This window comes from Rhagoletis zephyria, unplaced genomic scaffold, assembly GCF_001687245.7.
Source record: "Rhagoletis zephyria isolate East Lansing unplaced genomic scaffold, Rhagoletis_zephyria_1.1 Rzeph_scaffold_00909, whole genome shotgun sequence".
In the NCBI taxonomy this organism is placed as follows: domain Eukaryota; kingdom Metazoa; phylum Arthropoda; class Insecta; order Diptera; family Tephritidae; genus Rhagoletis; species Rhagoletis zephyria.
The window spans coordinates 109,436-116,008 of NW_016157993.1; the positions used below are offsets into that span (position 1 = coordinate 109,436).

The following is a 6,573-nucleotide window of genomic DNA, read 5'->3' on the forward strand; positions in this document are numbered from 1 at the left end:
ATAGGGTAAAAGGCCACGCACAATAGACCACCTTAGAGGTCGCAGTGCTCAAGGCTCATAATAATAATAATAATATGAAGTATTTTATAATAGGAAATTCTGGCGAGCTATAGCAAACATAGTCAATCCTCAAGATATTTTGTTTTAGTAGACCTCTAGAATAGTTTGTTCGTTGTGTTGCTGTTATCCTCCTTTGATCTGGGAAGCAACAAAAAGTTGCTTTTGAAAAAATGTTATTTAAAGACTCGATTTGTGTACAAAATAACCGCTTTCCAACCGTTCTTTTGCCTTTTATTTCTATACGCTCATGAAAGTCGTATCATCAATAGTTTTCATTCCCAGCTGCCAGGATTGCACGCTTAAAAAAATTCAATTTCAAGTATTTTATAATAGGAAATTCCGAAGAGACTCCTTTTTCCATTTCACATGTGTCTCAAATGCAAATTATATTCGTTTAGTTGCTGGAAAGTAAGTACCCACTTTTACTGCGCAACTTACCTGCAAAGAAAAAGAAAATTAATTAATTAATTAGCAAACTACGCCAAAGGGTAAATTCATAAATTCTAAAATAAGCAATATACATATTTATAAAATAAATATAATATAAATTAAATATTTTAGTAAAGAGTCTGTATGAAATTTTAAAATAAAACTATCTAAACAGCTATCCAAATAAACGATTCAATTAAAACAAAACAATTCAAATGCGTTTCAAGTGCAGCCAAAACTTCAAAAACTCCCAAAGGCTGCCAAAATTCACTGCTTCACAAAGCCAAAAAGAAAATCAACAATAGCCAACAAGTGTTGCTTTAGGTTTTGTTGACCAAGAGTTGCCAAAAGCGCACTGACCGGCGAAACAGAAAGTCTATAGGCAATAACAAACTTTACACATGCGTTACTTGAACGAAGTTGTAAGCCACATAGCTTTGAACAAAAAAAAAGCATTGTATATTTTGTAGACATTTTGGCAGTGAAGCATTGCACAAAAAAAAAACACGCACCGTATGTTCCAATATGCAACGTTTGGATAGAAGCAAAAAGGCTGATTGTGGAAAGATGTATTTCAGGTCGATACTATGCTGATGTGCGTTTGGTAAAGCTTGCTGAAAGTGACAACTGAGGCTCGAAGAGAAATTTCAAAATCATAGCTTTTTTTCTGATTTGGCATGATTTTTGGCCCACTCAAGCATAAACATAACAATTCGAGTATGCCGGCAATTAATTACGACAGTACTTTGGCATAACCTCGTATCTCAAAACACTTTCTAACAATAAACTCTCTGTTAACAGAATACCATTTTTAATGAATATTACAGATTAGGTATTTTTTAGTTAATTTAGAATAATGAATCGTAGTATTTAAGGTTTATTTTGAATTAATTTTATGAGATACGAAGTAGTAGTGATCTCTGAGACAGGAGGTTTTGCCAAAGGACCGTCCACAAGTATTATGCACTATATGCATAATAAGTAGATATGCACGTCCTGCCAGAAATGTAAAATGAGGAGAAAATTAAAAGAAATTTCATTTTCAATGCGAGTGCTGATGTGTCTCAGTTGATAAGACTTTTGGCAAAATAAACAAAGCGTAAATTGTAAAAGCTTTTATTTAATAAGGGAATTATCGAGCTGTGCGCAGCAAAAACCTTTAAAGCTGGCAGGCAGCCACTGAGATTAGTATTCAGCGGACAAACATTTGCATGAGGCGAGATGGATGGCCGCATTGCGGGCAGTATTTTCTTTTTGGTTGCTTTAGTCGTTACAATTATTATGGCTGCGAAATTATTTTAAGGCTAAATTTCACACAGATTTTTACATAGCAAAATAATATTTCCGAAAGAAAATCTATAAACAACAGACATTGGGCGAGAGTTTTACCTTGTAATTTTTCATCTTTGCGGAGTAACGGCGAGCGAATAGAAATGTTTAAACGTAAGTATGTACCATAAATGTTTTATGTATGTATGTACATATATATGTACAAATATTTTCATGTAAAGTTACATGTTGTTAAGTGGGGCACAATATACCTACTTACGTTACTTAATGCCACGTAGAAATCTANTGGTACGATAGAGAGCTTGCACAATTAAATAAACATAAATTTTATTTATATACATGTGCTATACAGACAGGATTGTGGGATGAATACAAAAATATTAATAAAATGTATAAAAACCTGGTTAAAATAAAGAAAATTAAATACATGGAAAATAAAGTCATAATGAATGAAAACAACGCCAAAGAAATGTGGAAGTACCTTAAATCCACGGTCTGCTTGGCGCGTGATAAGGAAGGTATTAATAAAGCGGTAATCGATGGTATATTGGTAGAAGATGATCTTGCTTTGGCAAATGGACTTAACAAGTTTTTTATAAATAGTGTGATAGAAATAAATAATATTATAGAATATTTCGATATAACACTAAGTGGTAGTCACGCCAATTCCGAATTTAAGTTTGCAAAAATTACAACCGATGAAGTTATAAAAATCCTGCAAGATTTTAAATACAAAATAGGCGGTAGAAAAATTCTGTCTGACGGTGTAATAAAAGACTCTATAATGTATACAGGGTATTTCTACGCCCAAATAATAAATAGCAGTTTGGAAGATGGTATTGTACCAGAAAAGTGGAAAATGTCAACGGTGATCCCAGTTGAAAAAGTCAAAAAGACAATACAACCAGAAGAGCTCAGACCCATAAATACCATACCAAGTGATGCTAAAATTCTTGAGGTGTATGTTAAGAATCAATTGGTAAAACATCTAGATTCAAACAAAATACTTGTCAGTCAACAGTCGGGTTTTAGGAAAAAACATTCGTGCGAAACAGCTCTTAACTTTGTGATATCGGAGTGGAAAGACGACCTAAATAATAAGAAAGTGGTGGTTGCTGTCTTTCTTGACCTTAAAAGAGCCTTCGAAACGGTAGACAGGGAAATACTTATCAAAAAGCTTCAACAAATCGGTATTAAAGACATAGAGCTTGCGTGGTTTCGCAGTTATTTAAAGCATAGGAAACAGCGAACAGTTATAAAAACAGCGATATCGGACGAATTGGAAGTGCCCATAGGCTTACCACAAGGCTCGGTGCTAGCACCAATACTGTTCCTCATATATATAAATGATATAATAAATGTAATACAAGACTGTGAGATCAAACTATTTGCAGATGATGCATTACTTATGATCAGTGATGATAATATTACTACTGCGGTAACAAAAATGCAAAATGATCTTAATAACTTATACACATGGCTATGCGCGAATAGGCTAAAGCTTAACATAAATAAAACGAAATATATGGTGATAACTAGGAAAAATATTAATGATGAAGACTTAAGTGGGCTAAAAATAAATAATGAAAGCATACAAAAAGTTAATAGCATAAAATATTTAGGAATTATAATTGATAACAAACTTAAATTTGAAGAACATATAAACTACATAGTGGAGAAAGTCGCGAAAAAGATTGGGGTTGTGCAGAGAACTACCAAGTATATACAAGAAAAATATAAAATAATTATTTATAAATCGGTCATTGAACCACACTTTGTGTATTGCCCATCGATCCTATTCATAATAGCAGACAAAGAAATTGATAAACTACAAAAGCTTCAAAACAGATGCATGAGGTTTATTCTTAAAAAACGTAGAGATGCTAGAACGGGTGATATGTTAAAAAAGTTGAACTGGTTGAGTGTCAAACAAAAAATTTACTTTCACACCATGAAGTTGATATTTAATATAAAACATGGAAATGTACCTGAGTATTTAAGTAACAACGTAGTTTTAGTGGAGCAAACACACAATATAAATACTAGGAATAGACATAATTTCAAATTGCCATTGTTTCGAACAGAAATAGATAAGCAAAATATTTTCTACAAAGGCCTAAAAGGCTACAACGAGCTCCCATTGGAAATTAAAAACTGCAATGAAATCTTAGTTTTTAAGGCAAAATTATATGAATTTTGTAAAACTTTACCTATAAGATAGGATAGTGTAAATTGTATTTTGAATTAGGCTTTGAGCCGTAATAAATAAATAAATAAATAAAATAAATAAAAGATATTGGGATTTGAAGTTGAATTTCTATATTTTGGCTCAATAATCCATGAAAATACCACATAACTTCAAATAAAATGTTGCTTAGGCTTTTCCATAAATTACAAATTTTGCATAAATACACTTGGAAGAGCGTGTGCAATATGCACATACCTACACATACATTGAAATCTTCGAATCATATAGATACAGCTACCAGGGTAAAAAGGTGGCTTTGCGGTTATTACCTTGTGGTTTTGGTAAACAAATTAATTTTTACTTTACCGGTTGGTTTCATAAGTGTGCGAAATTGTATCCGCAATAACATGGCCAATCAATATGCATTCCCAATGAATGAAAGTGGCTACCAAAATTGCGTAATATCAATAAAATACGTACCTAAATAACAGCGTTCAACACTAGCTGTTCAAAAAAATCAAGTTTATACAAGCGACATGAAAATAATCGCAAAAAAATAATATTAAATATTAATGCTAAACTAAAGAGCTGTCGAATAATGCTGATAAAACAGTAGTGCTAATAGTGAACGGGTAGCATAGATATACGTAGGTGTGCCAAATTAAATAAGAACCCCAAAGAAGCCCTAAGTTATCTTCTGCACTTCGCCACTTGCACCTACATCCAACTACTGCTACGCTCATATCATTAGCATGCAGCACAAATTGTTTGTGATAGCGTAAGCATTGAGCCGATGACGAATTCCTACACCAACATAACGAAAATTTTGATGACGACTGCTCCGACTCCTTCTACGTTTTTTACTCTGCCTCGCTGCCCCTTGTTCGTTCATAATAAAATCAATTATGACCCCCATATTAAAACGAGAAGCGTTCACCTCCACTAGCTTTAGCGTCCAGTGTCGAGACATCACACCGGCAAAGAGTGAAAACACAGAAACAGCGCAACTCCAAAAGAAGAGCAACGACAACCTGCAAACAACTGGACAGCTCCACAATGCTATTGTGCGTGCAAATGGGATGGCAATAGCGGTCGTCAATCATTGCGGACTGACGTAATCACAACAACAGCAAACACGGCAACAATTAATTTTTTCTGGACAGACTGTCGCCAAGTAATTTGCTTGGTGTAACCGCATCCTCCAGACTTGATCATTGAATATTAACCTATGAATATGTCATTTGGAAATGGACATTGTAATTTAAGTGCTTAACTATTTTCTTCGTTTGAATCGTCTAAATGTTTGTCAACAAAGTAAGCATACAAGTTCTTAAAGATTCCTTGAGCACTCACCTCCATTATCCTGCTGTCCTTCGTTGATGAGCGAAAAGCAACTGAAAAACTGTCTGATGAATACAGCCTTCAACTTAAATTAAGTGAAATTGGAATGTATCGCTTCAAAGCACAATCGCTTTAATTAATAGCAATAATAAATAAAATTCCACTTTTTCGTTTGGGCGTGAACTTAAAAACGCACCAACACACACACTTGGCACCGTTCCCACTTGTCCCTATGAAGGGATACACTTCACAGTACCGATATGAAATGAAGATGCTACCAGAAAATTGTTGATGCGCAAACCGGCTCAATACTAGACACGTTTTTAAAACTTCAACAGATATATATTTGATATATGTTAGTATCTACATATATTTTCACAAATGAAGATTCTAACAAAAAACTCCGCTAGCGACCCGTCACATTTAATGCTCAATAAGAAATAATAACAACAAAACAATTGGCAAACAGAAGGCAGTTAACTACGTTGCAACGCAGTGCTGGAATACAGAGACGGTAGAATTGGTACGTTTCCACAGGGCGACCCGGAGTATCAAAAATGTGCGCAATTGGTGAGCGTTTGGAAAGGAGTTTCAATATTAAGAAAATTTTAATAAAGCATGTGAAATAAACTTTCAAATTAATATCAAAAATCTAGTTAGGATAAAATAAATGAGTCAAATAAACAAATAAAATTAGCCAAATGACTTAAGAAGTAAAAAAAAATGGGAAAATATAATACAAATATTTAAAGATGATAATAAATTAATAGGGAAAATTTTAGTAGACGGACGGCAAATTATAGAAAAAGGGGGGATGAGGGGGGATAGAATAGGACCCCTGATTACAAAACTACCCCCCTTTTTTCTAGCAACCCTATAGTTCTTATATAATTTATTGTTAAAGTTTTCATATAAACGATGAATAAGATGGCAAAATAACACACAACTTAGTGCTACCAGACTGGAATTTTGAATAATAAAAGCGGATTTTTAATTCGCAANCCCCTGATTACAAAACTACCCCCCTTTTTTCTAGCAACCCTATAGTTCTTATATAATTTATTGTTAAAGTTTTCATATAAACGATGAATAAGATGGCAAAATAACACACAACTTAGTGCTACCAGACTGGAATTTTGAATAATAAAAGCGGATTTTTAATTCGCAATTTTCACTTAGTAGAATTATTATTTCTGCGTTGCCGAAGAAGGTGGGCCTGAACACATTTTGCAGAGAACACCTTTCTGCGTAGGCGGCCTTCGGCC

General features: G+C 33.8%; 1 protein-coding gene across 7 annotated transcripts in view; it reads right to left on the reverse strand.

Annotated features, from left to right (window-relative positions):
• The window catches only part of tmod (tropomodulin), a 115,289-nt gene that overhangs the window by 55,176 nt on the left and 53,540 nt on the right, over positions 1 to 6,573 (reverse strand). Inside the window, exon 1 of one of the 7 annotated variants that reach the window (XR_001847396.1) lies at positions 5,321 to 5,797. The exons of 5 other annotated variants lie outside the window; for them this stretch is intronic. The gene's annotated coding sequence lies outside the window, so the exon portion shown is untranslated. Of the gene's footprint in view, positions 1 to 4,904; positions 4,953 to 5,320; positions 5,798 to 6,573 lie in introns of those variants that run through there. One more of the 7 variants, XR_001847395.1, reaches the window with a different exon arrangement.